The sequence below is a fragment of the Pinus tabuliformis genome, chromosome J (assembly GCF_031772625.1).
Source record: "Pinus tabuliformis cultivar Carrire ecotype Pingquan chromosome J, CPIR1, whole genome shotgun sequence".
Classification (NCBI taxonomy): domain Eukaryota; kingdom Viridiplantae; phylum Streptophyta; class Pinopsida; order Pinales; family Pinaceae; genus Pinus; species Pinus tabuliformis.
The window spans coordinates 157,941,568-157,954,352 of record NC_142295.1 but is presented as its reverse complement, the minus strand read 5'-3'; the positions used below and the strand labels follow the sequence as shown (position 1 = coordinate 157,954,352).

The following is a 12,785-nucleotide window of genomic DNA, read 5'->3' as shown; positions in this document are numbered from 1 at the left end:
ATTTTTGGTGGAACAACTATTTATGGAAAAGTCAAGAGCAACTTAAAATTAGGTTTTTTCCATAGTTAGTTTTATAAAACAAAATTTTAATGTGGGGTGTTATCAGAAAGAATGGTTGAAAAGGGCACAACTTAGGTATTATGTGCAAGAACGAGGAAGGATCTATTCCTCATTTTTTATTCGTTGTCCTATAGCACAATGTATTTGGGACAAGTAAAAATGATTTAAATTGCTAGGGAGTTTGGAAGGTGATTGCAATGGAAAAAAACTTATGTTTATGGTTTTGCATTAAAAGTTTTTTTAATTCTAGTTTTAAATTCTTTCCTTATTTTGTTTTACAGGGAATTTGGGTGCAGCAAAATAAAATTTTATTCCAAGATGATTGTGCTGAATTTTATTTGATAGCTCATATAATTAGTAGTGTTTTCTTGGAGTATAGCTCATATAACTAGTAGTGTTTTGTTGGAGTAGATTGTCTCAGTAAAGTGAAAGGATCAAAGGAAGATTTAAGAACTTCATTTTGAAGAAAACATTCCCTTTGGTTTTTTTGATGGACCATGTAAGAAAGGTCATTGTGGAGGAGGGATGGTTCTTTACCTATCACTTTTAAAGTTGGGCCAAGGTGATGGCACTAACAAGAAGGAAGAGCTCGTTAGTCTTTAGAGGATGCTTCATTTTTCCTTATTGAAGAATATAAAGAAGATGACATTTTATAGTGATTCAAAAACAACTAAACAACTGTTGAATGGTAAAACAAAAGATATCAATTTTATTATCTGCATCCAGCGGATTAGTCTTTAGGGGATGCGTCATTTTTCCTTATTGAAGAATATAAACAAGATGACATTTTATAGTGATTCAAAAACAACTATTGAAATGAAAAACAAAAGATTCCAGTTTTATTATCTGCATTTTGAGGAGTGGCAGGAAAAATTGGAACTTTACAAAAAGAATTTGATGAAATTCAAATTATTTATATTTTTAGAGAATCTAATGGTTTAGCTAATCTCTTATCTAAACAAACAATTTTGTTGAAGAGTGGATTTGCCAATATTTCACAAATAAATAAACATCATGTGATATCACAAGATATCCCTAGTATACTAACGTATCTTGTATAAGATATCTCTAGTATACTAAGGTATCTTGTATGGTTGCCCAAATACATAGAAAATAAATAAATCAAAATATATAACATAAATCATACATTCTTATATTATTAAATCTATACTCATATATTTAATTTTTCAAAAACAAAAGTTCTAAAACTACTATATAGCTAGATTCTTATTCTTATGTAACTATTTTATTTGCTTTTATATGTAACTATTTTATTTGCTTTTATATGCATTACATATCAAATAGTTCTTAGTAACTACTCTAAAACTACTATATAGCTAGATGTCTTACTTATGTAACTATTTTATTTGCTTTTATATGCATTACATATCAAATAGTTCTTAGTAACTTTTACTAGTGAGAGTACGTTTAACCACACCATATGTGAGAACAATTCTCTATACCAGTGGCACAATATGTCTAACCAAGCAGTCAGGTGGAAAAGTTATATAGATTAATGCTCCCTATCCTTTCCAAATTATAACCGCATATATGTAACCGCATATATGTAACGTAGCGGAGCAGTCGTTGTTCACGGAGTGGGCTCAATTACACAATTACTCTTCTGGTTGCTGCACTAAACTCATTCCCTTGTTGCCTTTGACCTGCATGTCCACACGCCGCTTGGTAATCTTCCTACGCTAAAGTTCCTTGTCGACTGAGCGATCAAATCTTGTAGCAGTATGGCTTTCCCCCTTCCTCGCCGTTAATGGATCCAAAGGATAAACAATGGAGTCTGGATGGGGGTTGCAGAATGTCACTATTGACATCCTTTGGACACTCGAATTGACAGCAACTTGATGATCTGTGCTCTTGAAAATACCGTCACTCAAAACCTGCAGCATCGATACAACAACTTATCAAGTACTGCTGTTGGAATTCATATCAGGTTGTATTCTTATTTAGTCGATACTCATTTAACAACTCAGGTTTACCTGCAGTGTAATATATTTATTCCTAAATTCAATTAGTACATGTAAATATATTTTCATATGTTATAATAATGAGGTGTATATTACTTTGTTTCATAGTATGTTTTTTTTATTCATTTTTAATTTCAATTATAATATATTTTTATATATTAAATTAATGTAGTATAGATAAATTCATTTGATAAATGAGGTTATGGTGTGATTTTTGTAATATCTTTGTCATATTATTTCTATAAATTTATTGGTAAAACGAGAAAGTTAATTTTGTTGCTAGTTGTCATTAATGCAATTTTTTGAAGCTTTTTCCGAGGGTTTTTCGGGTCTAATTTTGTCTAAAATCCTGTAGGAATTTATTGAAATCACAAGCTTGATGGGTAACCTCTAACGCCTGTAATATTTTCATGAATTCATGATATATAACTTTAACACTATTTACTTTTTTATGAATTCTCGGAACTAATTATGGTCTATGTGGAAAACCAAATAAATGTAGTGACTCGGACTTGGTTCTTGAATATTAAAAGAAAAGTTTGTATATATATAACTGAAAACTCTCCATACAGTTAGGTTAGTTGGATATCTTTCCCCTCTTAGAAAAAGGGTAGTTTCGAGGAAGGTTGTTATTCTTTTTTCTTTTTGGAAAAAGAAAAGTGTTGGAGGAATGAGAGCGAGAAGGAAGAGGAAACCTAGACCTAGCATAGGACGCACTGATGTTTCTGAGGAGTTCCCGAGCTAGACTTCGGCTAGTGGAACCCTTGAAGAATCCTTTCAAGTTGGGACTCTAAACTAGACTAGGGGTATTGAGGTTTGGAGACTAGAGAACTCAGGATTGAGACCTATACTGTCTCGATGAGTGGAAGCTTGAGGAAGACTAGACGCCATGTCAGTTTCGTGGTTGGCAGGACAGTCGTCCTGGTTGGTATAGTTAGTGCATTTACATTGTTGTATTTGTTGTGTTCTTTTTACAGATTTACAACTCTGACTGAGAAAGTGAAAGAAAAACAAATAGTACATATCACTTGTTAAGAAAAAATAAAACAATCCAATATTACATATTTTCATTGAGGAAAAAATTAGAATAATAAATCCCTATATAGGAAAGAGTTCTGCATTAATATCTCATGACGGTGTTTATATTTTCCTATGTAAAGATTTGGACAGTCTCTTAATATAAAAAAAAAAAGATCATGTTTCATGTGTATGAATAAGAATTGCACAGTTGATAATGTATGGAAAAGAACACATAAATAAGTAGTAATTTTCATATATTCCCTTATGGAACAGTAAAAAATATGTAAATGAAAAATTGTACATCTATGTAACCTAAGAAGGGTTTAACAATGCCTAAATTGTATGCAATTAACAAAATCTTTTTCCATAGAAATAAACTAGTATTAGGAACATCAATACAAGGTCTCCTCGAGACCATTGAATCAATATAATTAAATTTAGCAATAGCATTGCAGTGAACTAGACTTGGAAAATTTAATTCCATTCACAACCCAATACATGGAAGGCAGTCGGGTAACTGGATAACCTAGAAAATTACAAGCACTAGTAAAAATAGTGGGGTTTGTGTCAAGACAACTTGACTGAAAAGATAACAAACCCATAAGAGAACATTTTGCATTCATATAGGACTAGTCACATTAAACCATATGAGAAACACATTCATTACATATAGAAAAGTGGGAAAACAATAACATTAACAGTTTGGCGACTGAAACAATAAATAGAAGTCTATAGTCAAAAACAAATTGAGTTCAAGGGCCCTGATGAAACGTAACACTGTTTGTGAAAATATGAATTAGTAAGCTTTTGTAAATACAACTTGTATAACAAAGAAATTAGACAACCACAAATGACTGGGCCCATTGAATGGGAACGTTTACTTAGATAATCCTAGGTTTCTACCCAAAACGATTCAACTCAACTTGGGAGGGGTCTGTGTGGCCCTTGTAGCAGGAACCTCCTTTTTGTACAAACCCTGAAGGACAAAACTCAGAGATAATGTGATATTTTCCTTTCTAAGTAAATGACGAAGTCATAGACTAAATCATGGTAATTATGTAAACAATATCTAAGTGTATTTTACATGTAATAGAGATGAAATCAACGTAAAATTATCAACACAAAAACCACTCAAAATGTATAACTTGAATGCAGTAACAATTCAGTGAAACCAAAACCCAGAGTATGACCAGGTTGAGAAAAATCTCGGAGCCTACCCTTTGACATCTCTCCAGTGAATTTTTGTGCTAAAAAAAATCCCACCAGAAATGAAACAGGAAAACACCATTCTTACGGGTGGGGGATCCAAACCTATTATGTTTTCCCCCAATCGGTTCATCTAACCAAGGTCCTCTAAGGATGGGAAAGCATACAAACAATGTGACTTGAAGACCAACCTAGAGACGAGCAACCAAATTTTCTGCGTAATGCTAAGGCGTTGACGACCTTGGTGAATGTCCTCCCCACCTGCAGGAGCAAACTGTCTGTTAGGGTCAGTCGAGCAATAATAGGTAGCTCAAAAAATCAATTAAAAGGGAGCAGGAACCTGGCAAGACAGTTACCCTAATCCCTTTTTGTTTGATCACAACTGTAGGATGAACCGTGGGTGAAACCCTCATCGGACGATTTTTGTGTTGCATCGTTAATCGAAATTTATCTTGAAGTGTGCCTTGTAACTTTTTACAGCCACCACAACATATAAGTCAATACCATTAATTACTGTGCCATACGACACCCATTAAAAAGTGCTTATCCTGTTAATTAATTTCAATAATCCCTCACAAAAGAATTCATTACTAAACATAGTTCTGGGGGATTTTGCTAATTAACAGTGCATTACAGAAGTCGACGAGTTACACCAACATATTGTAATTAGATAGATTGTCTACCTAACCATAATGTTGAGATTAATAATATGTGGTGATGTTTAATATATAGATATAGTATATATATATATATATATATATATATATATATATATATACTCATGAGTTCGCGTACGTGTGACAAGTGGAATCAGAGCCAAGTGTTCAACATTATGGCCAAGTAGGGTAAACTAATTGTTAACATTGCTATTGTGCACAGAGAATAGAGAAAGATGCAGAGTGGAACCGAACCACGAGAGAGGGGTCACGTACCTTACATAGCAACCAACCCAGAAATGTGGGTGTAGCTGGGAGAGGAATCTTGACAGGAAAATGCAGCATTGTTGGAGACAGTTTAGCAACTACCTGCATAAATGACCAACCTCAAGGATGCAAATGAAATAAAATGAAACGAACAAGAAAGGATCCTAAAAAGTCTACAAGACTGACAAAATCACTGAGTACCCAACCTGAGTGCAAGAAATGCAAACCGCAGCGAGACATTTCGTCATGAAGAATAAAATGAGGAATTGGAAGGGGGACATAATGGCGAAGAAAGGAGGTCAGATAATGCCTCATTTGGCAGAGGTCCTAAGAAGCAAAAAATTGAAATACAAGGGGAATTTAAGAAGATAAGACCTCTGGCATATGACAGAGAGGTTGAGGAAGTTGTTGAAGCTTAGCTAATTAATTTGAATAAATATTTCCAAGTATATGAATATGATAATAATATGAAAGCTTGGTTGGCTATTTTTCAACTACAGGGAAAGGCCACCCTGTGGTGGGAGGAGGTCAAAGTTGCTCAGCAATTGATGATCGATAGGTCACAAGGAACAAATTTCAGAAGTAGTTCAAAGGAAAATATTTAACTAAATGCTTCTACGATGAGAAGGCAAGATAGTTTCATGATTTAAGGTTGGGCCCATTGACTATTGATGAGTTTATCACTAAATTTACGACCTTGCTGAGGTACGTTCCATACCTTAAGGAGGAAAAATCCAAGATACAACGCTTATTCAACAACTTTCCTATTTTATGAAGGAAAAACTGGATTTTGACTACGCAAAAACAATGGATGAAGCCATTCAAAAAGCCCAAATTTGTTACCAAAAAATGAAACAAAAAGGGGGAGGTAACAAGGGGGGTATAAACAGAAAAGGTCAAAGGAACTCCCATAACTTTCGAGGGACAAGACCCCCCAATGTTAAAAACATGAATCAGAAAATGTAGACAAAAGTGGTTGGGAGGAATCAACAGAGAATGGCACAACAAGTTGAAAAAAAGCAATAAGAAGTGGCAAGTTGACAAGAAGCCAATCAACAACCAAAAACCCTCTACAGTGTTAAGGCTGCGAAGAACCTCATTATTTTAAAAATTGTCCTCACCCTACTCCTACTCAGCAGGTTGCTAACATTCAAGAAGCTTCCACGGTTGGGGACGTAACCAAGAATATTCCACATATTAACACAACTTTCGATGATGGCCAAGCTCAATATCAACCTACAATGATAGAAATGGAAGGTATATTATCTAATTTTTCCATTTTAATTTCAATCCATGCGCAAGCTTGAACTATATTAGCCTAAATATGGTAGAATTATGTGACTTAAAAAACATAAAATTTAAAACCTCTTGGCTAGTGCAACTGGCTACTGGGGCCAAGCGAAGGGTCGCTGATAAGGTGGTAAATTTCTCCCTAGAGGAAGCATGACAGAAAATCGTAGCTGATTTGAATATTCTACCTTTGGGTGCATATGATATACTAGTTGAAATGGACTAGTTAGAGAAACATTAGTCGATAGTAAACTGAAAATGGAAAATCGTGATCTTCCTTGGGGAGAATGGTGAGAGACAAGAAATTCAGGGAATTAAGAGAGTTGTTAAATTACGACCTATCACTGCTAATCAGCTAGGGACGTGCATTCGGAAAGGCTGCCAAATTTATGCAGTTCAGGTAGGTTATACAAATTCTAAGGACAAAATAACTAGTCGCGGAAATGTACCTACAATTCAGGAATTTGCTGACGTATTCAAGAAGAAATACCTGGGCTTCCACCAAAAAGGAACATTGATCTCACAATAGATTTAATTCTCAGTGTGAGACTAGTGTCCAGAACACCATATCGTATGAGTGCGCCTGAATTAACATAACTTAAAATGCAATTAAAAGAGCTTCATGACAAGGGATATATACGCCTAAGCGTGTCACCTTAATGAGCCCCTGTATTATTTGTATGAAAAAAGGATGATACATTGCAGTTGTACATCGATTATAGATAATTGAGTAAGCTGACTATTAAGTATAAATATCCACTACCAAGGATTGATGATCTATTTGATCAAGTTATAGGGGCTAAGGTGTTTTTTAAAATTTACTTGAGATCAAGATATCATCAAATACAAATTAAGGATGAAGATATATGTAAGACCACATTTGGAACTCAGTATGAACACTAGGAATTTGTAGTGTTACCCTTTGGGCATACCAATGCCCCTGCCACATTTATGAGCTTAATGAATGGAATATTCCATCCTTATTTGGACAAATTTGTCGTAGCATTTATTAATGATATTCTTATATACTCCAAAAATTTGGAGGACCATGAGAAGCATATGAGAATCGTGTTCCAAACTTTGCAAGATAATTAGCTATATGCTAAGTACAGTAAGTGTGACTTCTACAAAAATAAGATCCAGTATCTAGGACATGTCATTTCAATGGAAAAAATTTCAGTTGACCTCAAAAAGATCAAAATCATCATGGAGTGGCATGTCCCCAGGAATGTTGCCAGTATTTGATCATTCATGGGGTTAGCTGGTTACTACCGTCGATTTATTGAATGGTTTTATAAAACTTCTTACTTGATTACCTCCTAACAAAAGAAAGGAAAGGTTTTCAAGTGGATGACGGAATGTCAACAAAGTTTTAAATGACTGAAGTAGTTATTGACCTCTATCCCTATTTTAAAAGTAGCCGACCCTGAAAAAGAGTTCAATGTTTACACAGAGGCATGCCACGAAGGTTTCGGGGGGGTATTGATATAGGATGGGAAAGTCATAACCTATGAATCCCGTCAACTGAAGGACCATGAGTAGCAATATTCCTCCTATGATTTGGAACTAACTGTTGTAGTGCATGCCTTGAAGGTATGGTGACATTATTTGTTGGGTAAGAAATCTTTGTTAATGACATATCACAGTAGTTTAATGAATTTCTTTACCCAACAACATCTAAATTCTCATCAAGCTAGGTGGTTTGCCTTCTTAAGTGAATTTGACTTCGAGATTAAACATCTTAAAGGAAAGGAGAACCGAGTGGTTGATGCACCGAGTAGGAAATTATATTGCATATATGAAATCGAGTACAGTCGAGTGGAATCAAAATTCTTAGAGAAAGTAGAAGAATCTGCCCACAATGACCTTGAATATACGCTTTTATGTCAACAAACCAATCAAGAACAAAAATTAGGAAGACAATCTGATTATGGTTTGAACAATGAAGGATTTAGAACCTTTAAGGGCAGAATATATGTTCCTAACTAGATTTATGTTAAACAATTTATGTTAGATGAGTTTCATAGGAGCCTTATATTGCCCACCCCGGATATCAAAAACTATTTTCTACAATTAAAAAGAATTTATTTTGGTCTGGAATGAGGAGAGACATCACCAAATATGAGGCAAGATGCTTCGAATGCCAACAAGTTAAGGTAGAACTCTAGCACCTTTCTGGGTTGTTCCATCCCCTTCCCATTCCGAAATGAAAATGGGACACTATTACATGGATTTATAAAAGGATTTCCTAAAACTAGAAAATTGAATGAATCGATCATGGTAGTGGTGGATAAGGTAACTAAGACATCTCACTTTATACCTATGAAATCCACATATAAAACCATTGAAATTGTTGATATTTTTATGAAAGAGATATTTTGACTACATGGGATACCAAGAGTGGTGATCTATGACAGGGATGTAAAATTTAACTCTAATTTTTGGAAAGCTTTGTTCATGGGATTGGGGACTCGGAAAGCTTTGTTCATGGGATTGGGGACTCAATCCCAATTTAGCATTGCATATCATTCCCAAGCCAATGGACAAACAAAACGGGTGAATCAAGCACTCGAGGATATGTTAAGAATGTACGTAATGTAGAAACCAGCTAAATGGGAAGAGTGTCTCCAATTAGTTGAGATTCCTTATAATAATGGTTACCATGAATCTTCGGAATGATCCCCTTCAAAGTATTATACAGGAGAAAATGTAGAGTGCCTACCAATTGGAATAATCCAGAAGATATGTTGGTATTAGGACCCAACATGCTTGCTGAAATGGAGAAGATAGTTAAAAAGGTGCTTCAGAACCTAAAGGTTTCCCAGGATAGAAAACATATTTATGTAGATAAGAAGAAGACCTACCAAGATTTTCACGTGGGAGACCATGTTTATTTATGGATTAAGCCTAAAAGAAGCACTCCGCGGTGGGGAAGTTGTGCTAAACTGGCACCCAAATACAGTGGTCCCTTCCAAATTCTGGAAAGAATTGGATCGATAGCTTACCAACTACCACTACCTGCCCACATCAAGATTCATGATGTGTTCCATGTATCATTATTAAATCAATATGTTTACCATCCTAGACATGTGATTAGTTGGAAAGATATGCATGTAACTTATATATTGAATTAAACTACAAAATAAACATTGCAGATTTGATTGATAATGATATTATAAACCTTTTGGTGTAAGTCGATCAGGATGGAGAACTGTTGGTAGAATCTCTGCAAGTTTTAGAGTATAGAGAAACAACATAATGGAGGTGAGCTATCACCTAGGTTAAAGTGCAATGGAAGCACCTCAGCTCGAATGAAGTTACCTAGGAAGATAAAGAATTCATACGACAAGCATATCCAAACTTGATGAAACAGTTTGAAATAAACATCGGGGACAATGTTTCATTCAATGGGGGAAAGATGTGACACCTGTAAGATTTTCATAAATTCATGTTATAACTATAACATTATTTACTTTTATATGAACTCTAGGAACTAATTACGGTCTAAGTGGAAGAGAAGATAAATGTAGTGACTCAGACTTGGTCAAGCTCTTGAACATTAAAAGAATTTATATATATATATATATATATATAGATATATATATATAATTGAATAAAGAAAACTTTCCATACATTTAGGTCAGTTGGATCTCTTTCCCCTCTTAGAGAAAGGGTAGTTCCGAGGAAGGCAATTCTTCTTTTTTGAATTTTGGAAAAAGAACAGAGCTCGAGGAATGAGAGCGAGAAGGAAGAGGAAACGAAGACCTGGCACAGGACACTGTCTAGGAGAGCAGAATACTGTTGTTTTAGAGGAGTTCCTGAGCTGGACTTGGGCCAGTCGAACCCCTTGAATAATCCTTGCAAGTTGGGACTCCAAACTAGACCGAGGGTCTCAAGGTTTGGAGACTATACAACTCAGGATTGAAACCTATATTGTCTAGATGAGTGGAAGCTCATGGGGAGACTAGACGTCATTACCGGTCTTGTGGTTGGGAGGAGAGACTTCCTAGTTCTGGTTGTTATATTTAATGAATTTACATCACTGTATTTTGTTTTTACAGATTTGCAACTCTAACGGAGAAAGTGAAAGAAAAACAAATATTACATATCATTTGTTAAGAATAAATAGAACAACGAAAATTATATATTTATGTTGAGGAAAGAATTAGAATAGTAAATCCCTATATAGGAAAGTGTTGTGTAGTAATATCTCAAGGCAGTGTTTATAGTTTCTTTTAAAAGAAAATACAAAAGAACAAAATTAGAAGACATGTTTATGTTTCTTAAATACAAAAAAAGAGGCATGAAATTCCCGTGTAAAGATTTGAACTGTCTCTTAATATAAAAAAAGGATCATGTTTCCTGTGTAAGAATAAGAATTGCACAGTTTGATGTTCTATTGAAAAGAACACGGAAATAAGTAGTAATTCTCATATATTCCCTTGTGGAACAGTCTGCAATCTGCAAAGGAAAATTATGCATTTATGTAACCTAAGAAGGGTTTAACAATGCCTAAACTGTGTGTAATTAACAAAATATTTTTCCACATAAATGAACTAGTCTTAGGAACATCAATAGAAGGTCTCCTCAAGATCGTTGCATAAATACAATTAAATTAAGCAGCATCATGGTAGTGAGTAGGACTTGGAAAATTTCATTCCATTCACGACCAAATACATGCAAGGAAGTTGGGAAACTGGTTAACCCAGAAAAATAAAATCACTAGTAAAAACAGTGGGTTTGGGTCAATACACCTTGACAGAAAAAGAAAAGACGGGCCATAAGAGAACATTTTGCATTCATATAGGACTAGCCACATTAAACCATATGAGAAATTGATTCATTACATACTGAAAATTGTGAAAGTGATAACACCAACTGTCCTATGACTGAAGCAATAAATAGAGGTCCATAGTAAAAAACAATTTGAGTTCATGGGCCCAAATAAAATGTAACACTATCTATGCAAAGACGAATTAGTAATATTTCATAAATACAACATGTATAACCAAGAATTTCAACAAGCGCAAATGATCAGACACATTGAATAGGAACATTTACTCAGATAATGCTAGGCTTCTACCTAAAAGAATTCAACTCGACGTGGGAGGGGTCCGAGTGGCCCTTGTAGCAGGAACCTCCTTTTTGTAGAAACTCTAACGGAAAAAACTCAAAGATAATGTGATATATTTCTTTCTAATTAAATGACAAAGTGATAGACTAAATCATCGTAATTAAGTAAACAATATCTAAGTATCTTTTACATTAACAGAGTTGCAGCCAGCGTAACATTATGAACACAGAAACCACTCAAAATGTATAGCTTGAATGCAGTAACAATTCAATAAAGCCAAAACCATTAGTATGATCAGGTCGAGAAAAACCCTGGAGCCTACACTCTGACATCTCGCCAGTGAATGGTGGTGGTAAAACAAATCCCAACAAAAATCAAACAGGAAATCACCATTCTTGCGGGTGGGGGATCCAAACCTAGAAGGTTTACCCCCAATCAATTCATCTAACAAAGGTGCTTTGAGGACGGAAAATCATAGAAACAAAAGTGACTTGAATTCCAAACTGGAGATGAGCAACCAAGTTTTCTAAATAATTCTAAGGAGCCAATGACCCTGATGAATGCCCTCCCCACCTGTAGGAACAACTTATCTGGTAGGGTCAGTCTCATAGTAATAGGTAGCTCAGAAAATCAACTTAAAGGGAGTTGATGAACAAGAAAATAGAATAGGGAGCTTACCTGAGCTAGTGGGTAGCTTAGGTTTTCCTAAGTGGTTCGGTGTTGAGTAAGGCCAAAGTGCTAAGAGAAATTGATACCACTAGATTTTTGTACCTCTTCTTCCTAGAACAAACAACTGGGAAACGTAGGTTGGAGAGCCATCAGAGCTGGTGGAAAGGATCCAAATTAGTTCTGTCCACAGCAACCCAGCAAGGTAGTTACCCTAATAGTGATTGATCACAGCCGTAGGATGAACAATGGCTGAAGCCTTCATCGGATGATTGTCATCTTTCATCGATAATCAAAATTTATCTGGAGGCATGCCTCACAATTTTTTGAGATCCACCACAACATATAAGTCAGTACCATTAATTACTGTGGCATACGACACCCATTAAAAAGTGCCTGACCTGTTAATTAATTTCATTAATTCCTTACGGAAGCATTCTTTACTAAACATAATTATGGACGATTTTGCTAATTAATAGTGCATTGCATTTTTTGAGAGCCACCACAACATATAAGTCAGTACTATTAGTCATTGTGGCATACAACACCCATTAAAAAGTGCCT

At 35.1% G+C, this 12,785-nt stretch overlaps 1 pseudogene; it reads right to left on the bottom strand.

Annotated features, from left to right (window-relative positions):
* Window positions 1-1,676: 1,676 nt before the first annotated feature.
* The window catches only part of LOC149226128 (naringenin,2-oxoglutarate 3-dioxygenase-like), a 30,941-nt pseudogene continuing 19,832 nt past the window's right edge, over window positions 1,677-12,785 (bottom strand).